Genomic DNA, 18,708 nt, shown 5'->3' on the forward strand with positions numbered 1-18,708 from the left:
CAGTCCCTTAAAGAGACCCTCACCAAGCTCACCATGGAATTAAGCCTGGACTGGGTAAAGGTGCTCCCCTTGGCCTTATTGCGCTTTAGGGCCTTGCCAAAGAAGACTTCTAATCTCTCACCTTTCTAAGTCATGTATGGCTGTCCCCTCATTCCTCCCAGACTGCCTACAGAACCCCTACCCATCTCTGAAACCTATGCCTGCCCCTCCTCTTCCATCTACACTCTGAAATCTGGTACTATCAAAACTGCCTCCTTCCTGACCCCAGTCTCTCTCAAAACCCTACCTCTTTAACATCTGTCAACTTGTTTACTATTGCCCACCGGGGGAAAAGCCCCCTCTAAGACCAAAATGGGAGGGTCCTGCTCAGGTGATTATGTGCACTCCCTTGGCTGCCAAACTCAGACTACCTAATAACCAACTTACCCCATGGATTCATATTTCCAGGCTTAAGCCCAGCACTCCTACACCTTCATCAGAAGAGCCAACGATCATCACCTGTCATTAAGTACTTTTGTTAATGCTCCCTGTCATTTCTGGCCCCACTTGGGTCCTCTCTTCACCCTATGTCTGAAGATTCAAGGCAAGTGACCCTAAGGGCCCCCTCCAGCCAGACCCCGCACACTTGCTTGAATCTGGCCGGTAGTGGGACAGTTTGTGTGTTGTCCTTCTGACACACCACTTAGGTGTCCAGAGCATGGTGACCCCTGAATAAGTGTGATCATAAGAGAGCACTTTACCAGTTGCCTTCTGTGCCTAAGGAGGAAAATGTGTGTTTTTTTTACCCTCCCAGTTTTGTAAGAATTTCAAGTATGAGTATTTAAAGTTGAGGTGTTTCACATAAAACTTGGAGAGATCTGACTTCTCTCAAAGGGAAATATGGAAACAATGGGCCACCGTCCCCCCTTGGCCACCTTCAAGAAAGGCAAAGAAAGAAGCAAGCTGGTACACCCAGGTAGGAGAAAGTTTGAAGAGCAGCCTTAATAGAGAGGGGAGGGAGCTAGATTGGACTAGGAATAAAGAGTGGAATTGAGGGTGTTAGATGCAGGACAGGCTGGTCTGCAGGGCATGCCAAACAAAGTTAGCTGCAGAATGACCTGGCTTCTCAAACCCTCTGTCTGGTTCTTTATCACCTGTTTGCTTCAAGCCCAAACACCCAAGCCCCCACTTGAGGCTGAACACTCAACCCCCCACTCAAGGTTGAATATTTAACCCCCTTTGTGCCAACAAGGCAGCTTGCAGACCCAGAGACCCCATTAGATTTGGGTTATAAAAACTCCCTGTGCCTGTTCCTTCCCCCTATCATAAAGTTCATTTAGACTCAGGTGGGTAAAATTTCTAATCAACCTTTTAACCAGCTTCTCCTCAAGAATTACAAACTCCTAGCTACTGATGATACTTCCAGTCAAGACCTATCCCAAATGGACTGACATCATCATGGATCTGTGGTGGCAAGGAACCTTCATTGATACCGGTCTTCTCTGCCCTCCTGTGGGGGCTCCTTACTTCCCTCCTCTCTTTCTCCCACACCACCTCATCTCAGCAGGAAGCAGCCAGAATGAGTCAATGCCCACTATCATTTAATAACAAAGAGTGGGGAATGTTGGGAGTCCCCCCAGCTACAAAGACTAACCTCCCCATCCCCTGAGAAGAGCCATCCAATGGTGAGTCTGCTGACTCACATGATCCTTACCCACCAATCAGAAAGCACCTCATGCCAGCTGCCAAAATCATTTAACTGTTTCAACCATCAGACCATCCCCAGCTCTATAAATATGCAGAGCTGCCTCAATAAACGGGCATTTTCTCTGACAGCAAGCCTTGATCTTTCTTTCAGTATGGATGTTATATAGTATTAAAAAGCCACAGGGCAATATCATTTCAGTTTTTTAAAAGAGAGAGAGAGAGAGAGAGAGAGACAGAGAGAGAGAGAGAGAGAGAGAGAGAGAGAGAGAATTTTTAATAATTATTTTTTAGTTTTCGGAGGACACAACATCTTTGTTTTTGTATGTGGTGCTTAGGATTGAACCTGGGCCGCACGCATGCCAGGCAAGCACTCTACCACTTAAGCCACATCCCCAACCCTCATTTCAGTTTTAGGGGGCATGGTGTTGATATTATTAAAGGCCATAGGGCAGCTAGTATATTAGCATTAGATGCTATATGTGGATATTGTATTAATATGAAAGGCCACATGAGAGCTATAATATTACCTTAAGAGGCACAGTATGGTTATAATATTAACAATAGTGTCACAGGAAGCTCCTACAGTACTTTAAGATGCTATAGTATGCACACTGTATTAGTATTAAAGTCCAGCCAGACAGTGGCATATGCCTGTAATTCTAGTGAGTTAAGAAGCTAGGGTAGGAGGATTATAAGTTCAAGACCAGCCTCAGCAACTTAGTGAGTCCCCAAGCAATTTATCAAGACCCTGTATCAAAATAAATAAAAAATTTTAAAAAGGGCTGGGGATAGGGTTAAATGCCCCTAGTTTCAATTCCTAGTATCAAAAACAATGTATTAAAGTCAAAACTTCAGTTATTATATTAGTTCTATATGCTATATTATGTATACCCTATTAGTATTAAGCTATTATATTCATTTTAGGTACTATAGTTTGGATATCATATTACTATTAAAGGCCAGAGCTGTAGGCATTTAGTTAAATTATATTAACTTTAGATGCTATAGTTAGATATCATAATAGTATCAAAGTTCACAGGGCAGCTATTATATTACTTTTAGAAGACTTAGTATAGAGATTTTATTAAATTTAAGGCTAAAGGCCATAGGACTGATATTATATCCATTTTAAATGCTATATTATAGATATCATATTAAATGGATATCATATTAAAGGCCACAGAGTAGCTACCATATCAATTTAAGATGCTATAATAAGGATGTCATATTGGTATTAAAGGATACAGGGCAGCTATTATATCAGTTTTAGATGCAATCATATGGGTATTACATTAGTGGCTACAGGGCAGATATTATATTAGCTTGAGATGCTATAGCATGAATATTAACTTAGTATAAAAGACTACAGGGCAGCTATTATATCAGTTTTGTACCAATCAGCACCTGTTCCTGAGTCACCATGCCAATCAGCACCTACCACGTCACCAAAGCAACCCTTCTTAAGCTGAAGCTTGCAGACTCATGCTGCTGCTTTCTTCCTCTCCTTTTCTGTATTCTTCCTTTCCTTTTCTGCTCTCTTCCTCTCCTTTTCTTCCCCTTCAGGCAGCCCCCCAATAAAATCTCTTGGTTGAATTTCCATCTCGAGTGTGTCATTTGCCTTTCATTGGATATAGTTTGGATATTTTATTAACATTAGAGGTCACAGGGAAGTTATTATATTAATTTTAAATGCTGCGTATGGAAAATGTAATAGTATTAAAACCTCAGGGCAGTTATTATATTAGTTGTACTTGCAGTATTATGAACATTACATCAATATTAAAGCCACAGAGGAGCTATTATATTAATGTAGATGCTGTAGTATGGATACTAATATGAAAGGCTACAGGAGAGCTATACTATCCTATTCTGCAGCCACAGTATGCATATATTAATACTAAATGCCACAGAGAAGTTTTACAGTACTGAAAATGCTACAGTAAACATACTACATTAGTATTAAAGGCTAAAGTTTAGTTATTATATTAGTTTTAGATATTATATTATATTTAGATAGTATTATGGATATGATAATAGTATTGGCAGCTATTATATAAGATTCAGATGCTACATTATGGAGAATTTATTAATACTAATGGCCAAAGGGCAGCTATGTTATCAGTTTTAGATGTCAAAACAGGTAATCAAATTAGTACTAATGGCTGCAGGACAGCTATTATATTAGTATTAAGACCACAGGGGAGATATTATATTGATTTTAGATGATAGAGTATATATATCTTATTTGTATTCAAGGATACAGGGCAGCTATTATATCACTTTTAGATGCTACACTAAGCAGTTTTAGATGTTCTACTAGTATTATATCACATTAGTATTAAAGGCATCATGGCAATTATTTGTTTTAGATGATGCAGTATGTATATAATTTAGTGTTAAGACTACAGTACAGCTATTATATTAATTCAGATGCTACAGAATGATATTATACTAATATTAAAGGTCACAGGGCAGCTATTTTATCAGCTTAAGATGACATAATATGAATATCATATTAGTATTATATTATATTATTAAAGGCCACAGGGCAGCTCTTATATTAGCTTTGAATACTATAGGATGGATATTATGTTAGTTTTGAAGATCTCAGGGCAGCCATTATATCAGTTTTAGATGTTCTAGCATGGATATCATATTAGTATTAAAGGCCCAGGTCAAGAATTATGTCACTTTTAGGTGTTCAAGTATGAATAACATGTTAGTATTAAAGTCAACATGACAGTTGATATATTAATTTCAATAGTATAGCATAAATGTCATTAGTTTAATGGCTACAAAGCAAATATTATACTAGCTTAATGTATTATAAATATCGTGCTAATATTTTTAAAATTTTATTAGCTATTGATAGACCTTTATTCATTTATTTATTTACATGTAGACATTTATTCATTTATTCATTTATTATTGTTTATATGAAAATCAAACCCAGTGCCTCACACATGCCAGGCAAGTGCACTACCACTGAGCTTCAACCCCAGCATATCATGCTAATGTTAAAGGCTACAGAGCACCTGTTCATCAGTTTCAGATTCTATATCATATATATTAAATATTAAAATCCACCAGAGAGTTAAGTTATTATATTGGCTTCACAGGCTATAGAAAAGGTGTCATATTAATATTGAAGGCCACAATGTAATATCTATTACATTTGGTTTAGAGGCCATAACAGGGATATCATATTAGTATTAAAAGCTACAGGGGAGCTACTATATTAGTTTTGGATGCCATAGTATGGATATCACATTAGATTTAAAGGCCACAGACCAGCTATTATATTCATTTTAGGTACTATAGTTTGGATGTCATATTAGTATTAAAGGCCTCTAATGGCTCTGATATCTGTTTTTGATGATATAATATGGAAATGATATTAATAGCAAATGCCACAGAGCAGCTATTTTATCAGTTTTCTATGCCATATTATGGAGATCATATAAGTAACAAAGGCCACAGGACAGCTATTATATTAGATTTAGAGGTCATAGTATGGATGATATATTAATAGTGAAGTCTATAGGGAAGCTATTATATTACTTTTACATGCTATCACAAGGTTATTATATTAATATTAAAGGGCAGAGGGAAGCCATAGGATGGATATAATATCAGTATTGAAAAGCACAGGACAGCTTATATATTAATTTCAGGGGCTATAATTTTTATGTCATATTAATATTAAAGGCCACAGGGCAGGGCCTGGGGTTGTCACTCAGTGGTAGAACACTTGCCTGGCATGCATAAGGCAATGGGTTTGATCCTCAGTATCACACAAAAATAAGTAAATAAAATAAAGGTATTATGTTCATCTACAACTTTAAAAAATATTTTTAAAAGGCCATAGGGCAGCTACTATATGTTTTATGTGCTTGAGATGGAAATTACATAAGTATTATAGGCCACAGCTCAGGTATTATATTAGTTTTAGATGCAACAGTATGGATATCATATTAAGATTATAATATATTACAAGACCACAAGGCAGCTATTATATTAGTATTGGGTGTTATAGTATAACTATAATATTCATATAAAGACCACAGGGCAACTATCATAATTATTTTAAATGCTTTAGTATGGATATTCTAATAGGATGTCATTATATTAGTTATAGAGGGTATAATATATCTTTAGTACTAAAACCACTGGGTGTGGGAGGTCACTCTGAATGATTTGTGTCTTCTGTCCCAGAGCAGAGAAGCTTTGACCATCACTACATCTCATAGTGACCTATACATTTCCCTGGTCCCAGAAGTTTGAGGACATATCTTCAGACATAGGTTTGTCACCCTACAGCCCCTTGGGTCGAATTACACTCACATGCCCCTTCTGACCTTTTCTGGATGGAACTTCCTAAGAATAAGTGTCCTCCTAATAAAAGCCCACTTCCAAATGTGCTCGCTCTCTCTAGCCAGCCTCTCATGACTTTCCCTCACTCTCCCATTTGGGGAGCTTGAGGCCAAGAGTAGAGGAGTCATCCTGAAACTTGTTTAAAGGTAAAGTGTGTGTGTGCATTTTATTTGGTGTCCCTGGAAATTCACACGAGTGACCTTGAGTTCAGATGCTCACGTGGGTCAGGGGCAGCAACTGTGTACCTATTGTATTAGTTTTAGGTGCTATAGTATGGATATTATTATTATTATTAAATACCACAGGGCATCTATTATGGTATTCTAGGTACCATACTGCTAATATGATAAAACTAATAAAATTGCAGCATTTTTATCATATTAGCATTAAAGTCCACAGGAAACTATTATTATTATTTTAGAGGCCTCAGTATAAATATTATATTAGTATCAAAGGCCACAAGGCAGCTATAATATCAGTTTTAGATGCTGTATTATGAGTTCTATATTACTATTAAATGCCAAAAGGCAGCTCTTATGCCAGTTTTTGATGCTATATTATGGATACAATATTAGTATTAGCAGGCCAAAGAGCAGCTATTACATTAGTTTGAGAGGTCATTAATATAATATTAATATTAATGTTAAAGGCTACAGACAAATTATCATACTATACTATTATACTAGTTTTATATGCTATGATATAAATATCATGATTGATATAGGTTTCAAGTCTGCTATTCTGTTAGTTTTGTTTTGTTTGTTTTGTTTGCAACACGAACTGCTACATTTTATTTTTGCACCAAAGGAAAACAAAAGAGTCATTTTACTAACTGTTAGTGTTTAATGATCAAGAAGGAAATGAGGTCAAAAAGGAAACTTTTCACTTCCTCCCAAACATATTATTGCAAGTATCACAGAAACAATACTGATCTTCAACATACAGAAGTTAAGCAAAAAGGATATTTTTTCATACAGAAGTTAAGCAAAAAGGAGAATACTGAAGATACACAGGTCAGACTGGGAGCAGTGATCCAAGAAGCTTGAATAACCAAGCAGCTCTTTCTATCCATATTCCAGGCTCATCAAATTCCTCCTATTTCAAAGTAGATATCCACATGCAGAAATCTTGGCAGCTCCAAATATATTAGTCTAGCTGTTTCACATGGCATCTCCACAAGCTGGGCCCCAACTCAGATTCTGTGCAGGAAGTTCCCATTGCTGTCAAAGAACTCCCATCCCCTCTGCACCACTCTGCTGCTGAAGTTCTGGTTCTGAAGCTCCCCTGTCTTCAACATTTCCAGTTTCTCATCACTTGGCAATCCATTACTGTCAGTTCTTCTGGTGCCTACACAATCACTGGAGTATTTTTGCAGCTCTCTCTGATGACCTAAGGCTGCAGTGATAGGCACAAAGCTTTTCTTCTTCAAGCCCTGGGTTCCTTTATTCCTTTCCTTTTGTCTCAGTGCATTTGTACTGTGAGTTTTTGATTCTATCACTGTCAAAGCTGTGCTGTGGTGCTGACCTTCAGATGAGACTTCATCCCCTGGCATCAGCAAAGAGTTTGACACAGAGTGGCCTGCAGCAGTGGCTTCACGGTATCTCTAGAGCCCTAGAGCTGCGGGAGTGAGTGGGCAAACTCAGCTTTCTTAAGGACTTGTTGATCCTGCTTCAGTTTCTGTTCCAAAGTGGGTACAAATTTACTTTGTAAAACCCTTCGGATAACATCGATGCTGACATCAAAACCTTCAGCCAATCTGGGAACTGACCAGGACTCAGCAAATTCCTTATGTAAATACCGTATCTGCTCCATGGCTTCCCATATCAGGGCACCTGGCACCTCCATTTGCCGAATTTTCTGGAATTGAATTGCTTTTTTCTGCCGTTTCAGGGTGCTGGGGGAGACAGCCAATGGCAGAAGCCACGCGTAGAAGCAAGATGGGTGTTTGAAAAGTCTCGGGCTAAATCACCAAGAGCCCTCTTTTGTGTCAGTAAAGGCCAGGGGCCACGTTTGCCAGCTTAACACCACTCTGTGCACCAACCCCAAAATCTAACACCTACAACAATAATCTCCTGTAAGCATGCTGAACTATCTAAAAGTGTGACGAAATATACCTCACTAGCGAAGGAACTGTGTCCCAAGGGAGCTGAACATCTGTACCAACGCCGCTGCTAACAACAGGTAAGAAGAAACTATAGTATAGAGTCCCAGTGGAGGACGCCTGGCGTTGGGGGGCGCGGCTCGAAGCGCTGAGGCCCAAGGCCGGCTTCAGGCTGGGGCGGGAAAGGAGCTGGCCTCTCTACCTCCTGCAGCTCCCGCTCCCCTGGCTCCCAGTCGGAATCCGTCCAGCTCTCGGCACATAGGGCCTGAGCCCGCCAGCCCTGGGGTGGCGAACCCGTAGCAGGGACAGCAGTACGGACTCGGCCACCCAGCAATAGGCTGAGGGTGACCGCCTTACTGGCGAAGTAAGCCACCTTCCTATTTTATGAGTTTTATATGCTATAGTATGGATATTATATTAGTCAAAGGTCAGTTTTATATGGGAATCAGATTTCATCATGTAGATGTTACATTAGTATTAAAGTCCACAGGGCACCTGTTATAGTAGTTTAAGGCCATGCATGTATATTATATTAGTATTAAAGATCAAAGGTCAGCTATTATATTGGTTTCAGATTGTATATTATAGATACCACATTCTTAATGAAAGACCACAGGACAGCTATTATATCAGGTTTAGATACTTTACTATGGAGATTATATTAGCGCTGAAGTCCACTGGACAGATATTACATAAGTCTTAGATGCTATAATATGGATATTACACGAACAAAAATGTTAATATTATATTAATATTAGAGGCCACAGTGTAGATATTGTATTAGTATCACAGGCCTCAGTTTGGACATTACATTAATATTAAAAACCACAGGGCAGTAATTATGTGTTATGAGGGCACAGTGTACATATTTTATTCCTGTTAGAGAGTATGATTCTGATATTATATTATCATCTAAGGCCCCCATACAAATATTATATTACTGTTAGAGGCCACAAAATGGATATTACATTAACATTAGAGGCTACAATGTGGACATTATACTAATGTTAAAGAAGATAGGGCTGAATGTAATAAAGCTATGGGCACTATATTAGTATCAGAGACCCCATGTGGACACGTTAGTATCAAAAGTCACTAAGAATAATGCATTAGCATTAGAGGCTGCATATAAATAACATGTTAGCCCTATCACATCGCCATGTCAGAAGCATGTTACCACGGGGTCCAGGAAGGTGACATGCCCTCTGGTGGCTGCTGGGACTCAGTGCAGGACACTGCAGTTAGAGGTGCACTTGTGTCCCCTTTTGGCATTCCTGGGAAATAGATGAACTTCTGTACTGTATCCAGATTATTCAAGGCCATAATTTTGGAAATTCAAGTGGAAATGAAACTCATTAAACACTATGTCAAAAAGTGGTGATTGAACAAGCTTTTGGAAACTATATTCAGTTAAATGAATGTATATGCAAACCGAAATTTCCACAAAACTTGACTCAGAATCGTCCATAACTAAAATTTGAGAGAAAAAAAAATTAAACAGAAACAAAAGAAAATCAATGTAATCTTAGAGAATGGTAACTGTGTGTGTTTTATGGAACTGGGGATCAAATGCAGGGCTGCACACATGTTGGACAACCTCAGCTACATATAACCTCAGCTATAATACTCAGCTATATCCCTAGCCCTTGGTGATGAGTTTTAACACACAATACTAAAATTAAATTGGCAGAAGAAAATATTGATAGCATGGAATTTATAAAATTAAATTTTTACCAAGTGTGGTATTGCATGCCAAGAATCCTAATTACTCAAAAGGCTGAGGCAGGGAGATTGCAATTTCAAGGCCAGCATGGAAGAGTTTTAAAGGGATGGGGTATAGCTCATGGGTAGAGCATTTGCATGCCATATGTGAGGCCCTGGGTTCAATCCCCAGTATCACATGATGTTGAGAGCCACAACCAGGTCGGGATGGCGCCTGGCATTTTGCCAGAAGGAGTGGTTGAGAAGTAACGCCAGCGTAATCAGTTGTATATATAAACCTCTGCTATCCAGCAGTGGGGCGGCTCCTGCTACCTCGAGTGCCCGCTACTTTTAAGTTCTCGTGGAGTTCCCATGGAATTCCCGTTGGTTCTCGTGGGTTTTCTGAGGAGTTGGGGAGTGTTCTGGTGGGGTTCTGGCAATAAAGTAGTTCCTGTTTGAACCTACAAGTGCCTCGTGGTGGCTCAGTTATTTTGTGCCCAGCCAGACTGCAGCATTTGGTGGCCCATGCAGGGAACGCCTGAAGCTTGGGGGTAAGTGAAATTTCTCACCCCTGAGGGCAGGGTGAGAGAATGGGTGACCATTTCCAAAAAAAAAATGTGTTCTTGTTTTGATTTGTTACATTTCTGTTTCAAGCTGCCTGTCCCTAGAAATAAATAGGATGCTAGAAAAGTTGTTCAACCTTGAGGAAGAGATAAAGATAGACCACGAATATACATTTCAAGAAAATAGGAAAATTGATACAATGCAGTTTTGTTCCGTTTTTGATTCATTCTGTTTCGGTTTTGTTTTGTGATATCTTATTGGGTTGTGTTATCTTTATAGTAGAAATATGAGATCAGAAATTAGTAAAAAACAAACCAAAAGAGTGTTAAGTAAATTGCTAAAGGAAGGAGGCACCACAGTAAAACCAAGAACAGTGAGGGCATACGTTGATACGATACAAAAATGTAGCCCATGGCTTTTTAAAGAGGAGTTGTTGAATATATTACAAGGGACCATCATGGTGAAGATTTAAGGGAGAGGGAAAAGAAAAACCCAGAAACTCTGCCAGTTGGCACATTGCCATTGTGGATGATGACATGATTTTGTTTGCCTAGTCCAAAGCCTTCAGTTCAGACTATGGTAGAAGACATGTTAGATCAATTAAAAGAGAAGGTCTTTTGAGCTAGTCAGACAGAGGAAGAAAGTTTAAAGGAGGAAGGGCTATCAGGAGAGAATTTACAACAGGAGGCTGCTACTAACACCTTTCTATCACCAGAGGGCATAAGTGTCCAACCAACAGCTCCACCTATGGGGACAACATATTCTGGGTGGCCCCCAAACCCCGTAGTTGATAGATGGGATCCTGACACAGGACCTCAAAGATTAGCATGCCCTGTATTTGAGAGGACAGGAGGGCAACAAATTCACCATGCTCTAGATTTCAAAATAGTGAAGCAGCCAAAAAAGGCTGTAACAACCTATGGTCCTCAAGCACCCTTCACTGTAAGTATGGTCGAATCCATTATCAACTTGGACATGACGCCAGCAGATTGGGCTAGTATGTGCAAAGCTGTGCTAAATGGAGGACAATATCTGTTATGGAAGGTTGCCAATCAGGAATATTGCACAGAAACGACTAGGCAAAATGCAACAGCTGGTTATCCTCAGAGAAATCTAGATATGTTGTTGGGAAAGGGACCTAATGAGGGTCAGCAGCAACAAATTGGATATGATCCTGCCATACACTCACAAATTGCTGCAGATGCGGTTAGGGCATGGAAGACTTTACAATGACATGGAGATTTACAAGGTCAATTATCTAAGGTAATACAACGAGCTAATGAACCTTATGCTGAGTTTGTAGATAGGCTTATTCAAAAGGTACCAGAGTTTTGGGGAATACAGAACAAGCAATGCCATTAATAAAACAGCTTGCCTATGAACAAGCAAATAGATGGTGCAAGGAGGCCATTAGACCATGGAAACATGAAGATTTAAACACATATATTAAATTATGTAGAGACATTAATAAACAAGGGCAAGTCTTGGCAGTTGCAGTACAACAGGCTTTAGGTACCAGGCCAAAAACATGCTACAATTGTGGACAAACAGGACATTTTAGAAGGAGTTGCTCCATAGGAGGAGGGTTTAACAAAACTGGATAAGATCAAAGGGGATGAATACCGGGTATTTACCCACGATGCCATAGAGGGAGACATTGGGCTAATGAATGCCATTCTTCAACCACCAAAGAACAGTAGGCTTATTATTAGGATGCAGTTCTTCTACTCTTAAAGGACTTATGATAAGTCCTTGGGTAATTGATCCCAATTATGAAGGTGAAATAAAAATTATAGCCAGTTCTCCAAGGAGTATATAAGTAATTCCAACAGGAGATAGAGTAGCACAGTTATTAATAATACCCAGCCTACATGATAAATTTTCCAGTCATACTACAGAAAGAGGTTCCAGGGGATTAGGCTCCACAGGAGTAGATTGAGACTATGCTTTCTTTAAACTTAGATTCTCGCCCCATGCTAAAACTAAATATTCAAGGACATGAATTTAATGGGCTACTGGATACAGGTGCAGACCTTAGCATTATCTCTCATCAAGAATGGCTGTGGCTCTCAATATACCCCACTCTGTTTAAACAACAAGCATGTAGCTTAGGGACGGTGCCTGTCTTAGGTTGTCCAATACTACATATGGTCCTTACACTTCATCAGATGAGCTGACTTCAAGGCATCAGCCTCCTGTCTTAGGTTGGTACCATTGCAGTTGGATCTTACCCATCACTGACTACTAGTCCAGCATACAGCCACACCTGTGGATAGGACCAGTGTGGGTTGAGGTTCTTTGCCTCACCTCTGTTGGCCCCCAAATTTTAGCTGAATGACCATCACAAGCAGAAGGGAGGAGGATACACCAAGCCAATTGATGGCTCGGCTCCTTTTGGAAAAATTGTACCACCGATGGCACCATCAGCAAAAATGCCCACAGTGGCAAAATTTTGTAAGCAATGACCTATAATATCTTTAGTTTTTTCTCTGGCATGAAGGGAGCCCATCAAAATCCAGAAGAAGTATCAACTGTAACATGCAAATATTTTAATTTGCCAAATTCTGGCAATTGTGTGACGTCCATCTGCCAAATATGGTTAGGTATCAGTCCTCTAGGATTGACTCCAAGATTAACTTGTGGTAAAAGGATCACACAATTTTGACATTGCTTTATTATTTGTCTAGCTTGTTCCTTAGTTATTTTAAAATGCTTTTGTAAAGTATTAGCATTGACATGGAACTTTTTATGAAAATTTGTACCTTCTTCTAGTGTAGAGAAAATATGTATGTCATGTGTAGTTTTATCTGCTAAATCATTGCCCAAACTAAGGGCTCCAGGCAATCCTGTATGTGCCCTAAAATGTTCTATAAAGAATGGTTCTTTTCTGTCCCAGATTAGACTTTGTATAGTGGAAAACAAAGAGAAAATAGTAGAGGAGGGGGAAATCCTACCAGCATCTTCAAGGGATACTATAGCATTAACTATATACTGACTATCAGAAAATAAATTAAATACAGAATCTTTAAACATCACAAAAGCTTGTAATACTGCAGTAAGCTCTATCTTTTGAGCTGATTGTTTGGGTACTAAAAATGTAAAAGTTTGATCAGGGGTAACTACTGCTGCTGTACCATTATTTGACCCATCAGTGAATATATTTGGAGCATTCATGATAGGTGTTTTTCTTGTCATTTTTGGAAAAATTACAGGATGCGATGACCAAAAAGACAACAAAGGATTAGATGGTAAGTGGTTATCAAATGAAACATTAGATTTGCACATGATTATTGCCCAAGTACTTAACTCATTAGCTAACTCATCAATTTGATCCATTGTATATGGAGTAATAATTTTATTGGGAGAAATTCCAAACACTCCCTTTGCTGCTTTTATTCCTTTGAGTATTAATTGTCCTACAGCCTCAGGATACCTAGTAAGAATAGTGTTAGAAGAATAAGATAAATGTATCCACAATAATGGACCTTCTTGCCAAAATACTTCTGTAGGAATATTTTTTGTTGGTAGTACAATAAATAATAAAGGCAAACTTATATCAATTCTATCCAAATGCATATTTTCCATATATGTTTCAATGATTTTTAATGTCTTTCTTGCTTCAGGCGTTAACATGCAGGGTGAATTTGGATCTGATGGACCTTTTAGGATATCAAATAAAGGTCCCAACTCTCCTGTTGGTATACCTAGATAAGGTCTTATCTAATTTATGTCTCCTAATAACTTTTGAAAGTCGTTAAGTGATTTGAGTTGATCTACTCGTATTTGAATTTTTGGTGGATGGACCATGGTTGAGGATAATAGAACTCCTAAATAATTAATTGGAAAATTTAATTGTACTTTATCTATTGCTATCTCTAGATTATAATTTTTTAATAAGTTTGTAAGTGTGGCATAACATTCTAGCAATGTGTTTTTATCTTTGTGTGCTAATAATACATCATCCATATAGTGAAATATTTGTAGTTCAGGATTTTGATTTCTAAGTGGCTGGATTGCTTTGTTAATATAAATTTGACACATAGTTGGGCTGTTAGCCATCCCTTGAGGGAGTACTTTCCATTCATATCTCTGATTGGGACCTTCATGATTCAATGGAGGGATAGTAAATGCAAAACATGGACTATCCTCAGGATGAATTGAAATTGAAAAAAAAACAATCTTTAATATCTGTAACTAAAACATATCAGGTTTTTGGCAAAGCAGACAATTGAGGAATCCCCGATTAAGCAGATCCCATAATAACCATCTCATTATTAATGGCTCTTAAATCTTGCAATAATTTCCATTTACCATATTTCTTTTTGATGACAAAAATGGGAGTATTATGGGGAGATACAGAAGGTTGTATATGTCCTTCTGCTAATTGTTGTTTGACCAGGTCATGGGCTGCTTGTATCTTTTCTTTAGTCAGGGGCCACTGAGGAACCCATACTGGTCTTTCTGATTTCCAAGTAATTTTTGTTGTCTCAGTGACCCCTCCTGAAAATCCAATCCATGTCTGTCTGTTCCTTGATCTATTTGTATTGGTGCCACTATACTTTGTCCTTTTTCTCTTAATCTTTTTCCTTTCCTAAAACCTTGTCTAGCCATAATAGTGGACGCATTTGAATTGATGTTATTTGTTAATGTTAGTCCTAATTGATCTAGGACATCTCATCCCCCTAAATTTACAGGAAGATGATCCAATACATATGGCTGTATAGTTCCTTCACATCCTTCAGGATCCTTCCGATCTAATACCACCGCACTTGTATGGGGATTAGTTGCCACTCCTAGGCCTCAAAGTGGTTGAGTGGCTTGTTGTAATGGTCAATGTTTTGGCCATTCTTAACGAGAGATGATGCTAAGGTCTGCACCTGTATCCAGTAGCCCATTAAATTCATGTCCTTGAATATTTAGTTTTAGCATGGGGCCAGAATCTAAATTTAAAGAAAGCATAGCCCAGTCTACACCTGTGGAGCCTAATCCCCTGGAACCGCTTTCTACAGTATGACTGGAAAATTTATCATGTAGGCTAGATATTATTAATAACTGTGCTATTCTATCTCCTGGTGAAATTACTGATATACCACTTGGAGAACTGGCTATAATTTTTATTTCACCCTCATAATTGGGATCAATTACCCCAGGACTTATTATAAGTGTTTGTAGAGTAGAAGAACTGCATCCCAATAATAAGCCTACTGTTCCTTTGGGAAGAGGCCCTTTTACCCCTGTGGGAATTATTTGAACTCCCATCTCTGGAGTTAGTACTGATCTGGCAGAGGCACAGATGTCCAATCTTGCGCTCCCTCTGGTTTGTCTAGTGAGGGATCTAATGGGTAATGTGTCCTGGACACTACCCTGATGGTGTTACTGGGTTTCTCCAGTGCCCCGTATATTTGTGACCATGGGCCCCAGAGCATTGGGCCCCCCTTTTCCTTTTTTTGACAATGGAGCCCAATGCCTTTCTCCGTGATATTGTGGATAGACACCTGGTCCTTGTTCATTTTTTGATAACGGAGTACTCTCTATGGTGCTTTGAGAATGGCATTCATTAGCCCAATGTCTCCCTCTATGGCATCATGGGCAAATACCCGTTATTCTACTCCTTTGATACCTAGTTTTGTTAAACTATCCTCCTATGGGGCAATTCCTTTTAAAATGTCCTGTTTGTTCACAATTGTAGCATGTTTTTGGCCTGGCATCTAAAGCCTCTTGTACTGGAGCTGCCAAGACTTGCCCTTGTTCATTAATGTCTTTACAAAATTTAATATATGTGTTTAAATCTTCATGTTTCCATTGTCTAATAACTTCTCTGCACCAACGATTTGTTTGCTCATAAGCCAATTGTTTTAGTAATTGCATTGCTTGTTCCGTATTCCCAAAAACTCTGGTAGCTGTTTGAATAAGCCTATCTACAAATTCAGCATAAGGTTCATTAGCTCCTTGTATTACCTTAGAGAATTGACCTTGTAAACCTCCATGTCCTTGGAAAGTCTTCCATGCTTTAACCGTATCTACAGCAATTTGTAAGTATATGGCAGGATCATATCCAATTTGTTGCTGCTGATCCTCATAAGGTCCCTTTCCTATCAACATATCTAGATTTCTCTGAGGATAACTGGCGGTTGCATTTTGCCTAGCCTTCTCCTTGCAAAATCCTCATTGGCAACCTTCCATAACAGGTATTGTCCTTCATTTAGCACAGCTTTACACATACTAGTCCAATCTGCTGGTGCCATATTCAAGTTGGTAATGGATTCGACCATGCTTACAGTGAAGGGTGCTCGAGGACCATAGGTTGTTACAGCCTCTTTTAGCTGCTTCACTGTTTTGACATCTAGAGCTTGGTGAATTGGCTTCCCTCCTGCCTGCTCAAATACAGGGCATGCTAATATTTGAGGTCCTGTCTCAAAATCCCATCTATCAACTACGGGGGTTGGGGGCCTCCCAGCATATGGAGGTGGTGCTGTTGGTTGGACACTTGTGCCCTCTGGTGATAGAAAGCTATTAGTAGTAGCCTCCTGTTGTAACTTTTCCCCTGATGGCTTTTTCTGCTTGTAGCAGATTGTTTATGGTGTTTGTATCCATAAGTGTTATAAAAATGCTGGGCCGGTAGTCAATGATGGGTAAGATCCAATTGCAATGGTACCAACCTAAGACAGGAGACTGACACCTTGAGGTCAGCTCATCCAATGACGGGTAAGGACCATATGTAGTATTGGACAAGCTAAGACAGGCACCGTCACTAAGCTACATACTTGTTTAATTAAACAGAAGGCAGGAGATGTTGAGAGCCACAACCAGGTCGGGATGGCGCCTAGGCATTTTGCCAGAAGGAGTGGTTTAGAAGTAACGCCAGCATATTCAGTTGTATATATTAACTTCTGCTGTCCAGCAGTCTGGCAGCTCCTGCTACCACGAGTGCCTGCTACTTTTGAGTTCTTGCGGAGTTCCCGTTGAGTTCCCGTTGAGTTCTCACAGAGTTCCCGTGGAGTTCCCGTTGGTTCTCGTAGGTTTTCTGAGGAGTTGGGGAGTGTTCTGGTGGGGTTCCGGCAATAAAGTAGTTCCTGTTTGAACCTACAAGTTCCTCGTGGCAGCTCGGTTATTTTGTGCCCAGCCAGACTGCTGCAACATGAAAAAAATAAATTTTATACTCTGTGAAAGAGAACAAAAAGAAAAGCTATAGACTGAGATAAATTATTTACAATATGCAATTCTCTTGTGCAGAAACCTCTTGTGTAGATGCATACCAAATAACTATGCAGACAAGGCCACTGAGGAGGTGAAGGTAACTCCCTGTTCCTTAAGTGTTGGCTCTGTAAAATGACTTCCTCCAGAAAACACAATGTGAACATGCAGAGAATAGTAACTCCTCAGAGAGAAACTTGAAAGGTACTACCTAAGCCAGGTGAGCACGGTTAGTACTAACATGACATTCACCTTGACGGTCTGAAATGACAGAGCATTGTCCACCTCTGTGACCTGCTTCCCCCAGATTCCCAGCCCTAGGCTAAATATGAGAAAAACAAGGAAACATGAAAGGCACTCCTCCAGCCAGCTGAGCATCCTTAGTACTAAAATAACATTCACCTTGAGGGCTTGAGATGACAGAGCAACTCACTACCTCTGTGACTGCTTCCCCCAGACACATGGCGCAAGTCTAAATGTGAGGGAAAACAAGTAAACCCCAAAGTAGAACAATCTAAAAAATACCTGACCATTTGCTTACATCAGGACAACAGTCGTGATCACAGGTCTTGGTCAGTAACACAGCTTCTAACTTTAAACCAACTATTACACATGCAAGAGCTGCATGGTGAGGTGGTCAGATGGCTGCTCTGGTCCCCCTGAGAGCAGGATCTCCCTGCACTAGGTGCTCACAGGGCTTTAGCATCACCCAGTGGGAAACTGCCCTGTGCTGGGCTGTCTCTGCTCTGTACTCTCACTCAGTCTGACAGGTCCTCCTCATGGTGCCGAGGTCACTGGAACAAGGAAGTTCAGAGAAACTGTCACCCCAAGAGGAGTCTACAGAGACATGTTGACTGGATATCATTTGGGGTCCTGGATGGGGCCCTGAAACAGGAAGAGGCAGAACTGAGAATCCAAAGGAAATACAACTTCAGTTAATTATAGCATACTAGTATTTATTCTTCATGACAAATGGTCTAAGATGTTAATATATCTGAGATAGTGCACATAAGTCATCACAAGGGAAAAAACAGATTGAGGCTTTCTTTGAAATTTTTGTATAAAGATACTCAAATAAAACTTTAACT

General features: G+C 39.5%; 1 pseudogene; it reads right to left on the minus strand.

Annotated features, from left to right (window-relative positions):
* Nucleotides 1–6,883: 6,883 nt before the first annotated feature.
* LOC101969071 (neugrin-like) lies at nucleotides 6,884–8,679 on the minus strand (annotated as a pseudogene).
* Nucleotides 8,680–18,708: the final 10,029 nt, after the last annotated feature.

Source organism: Ictidomys tridecemlineatus, chromosome 9, assembly GCF_052094955.1.
Source record: "Ictidomys tridecemlineatus isolate mIctTri1 chromosome 9, mIctTri1.hap1, whole genome shotgun sequence".
NCBI lineage: Eukaryota > Metazoa > Chordata > Mammalia > Rodentia > Sciuridae > Ictidomys > Ictidomys tridecemlineatus.